This window comes from Penaeus monodon, chromosome 22 (assembly GCF_015228065.2).
Source record: "Penaeus monodon isolate SGIC_2016 chromosome 22, NSTDA_Pmon_1, whole genome shotgun sequence".
NCBI classification, from domain to species: Eukaryota; Metazoa; Arthropoda; class Malacostraca; order Decapoda; family Penaeidae; genus Penaeus; species Penaeus monodon.
The window spans coordinates 3,131,293-3,131,684 of record NC_051407.1 but is presented as its reverse complement, the minus strand read 5'-3'; positions in this window follow the sequence as shown (position 1 = coordinate 3,131,684).

Sequence of the window (392 nt, the reverse complement as noted above, 5' to 3'; positions counted from 1 at the left end):
TTCTACTCAAGCTCAAGACATGACCAGAAATGAATTCCTGCAATGACTTTCCCATTTCATGTAACCTCGAACTAAAATGGACAATTGACTCAGTGATTCCCTTGGCATACAAGAAATACAGGATCCTCAAGGTCCCTCTACCTCACACACCCAAACTTTTAGAAATTACATAATGAGCCTTTTCTGCCTTTTTTCAACTGGCTTTACATAATTTTCTTGTTTAAATCATAACAATTATCTCTACTGTTTTTAATTTAGAAATGGATACATAGTACAATATAATGTGCACTTTTTTTATAAATCACAACCAGCTTTATAACAATTAAAAAAAATTATGTACACTGTTATTAACTCAGAAGTAGGTATACAGAATATGCATATGGGATTCTCTC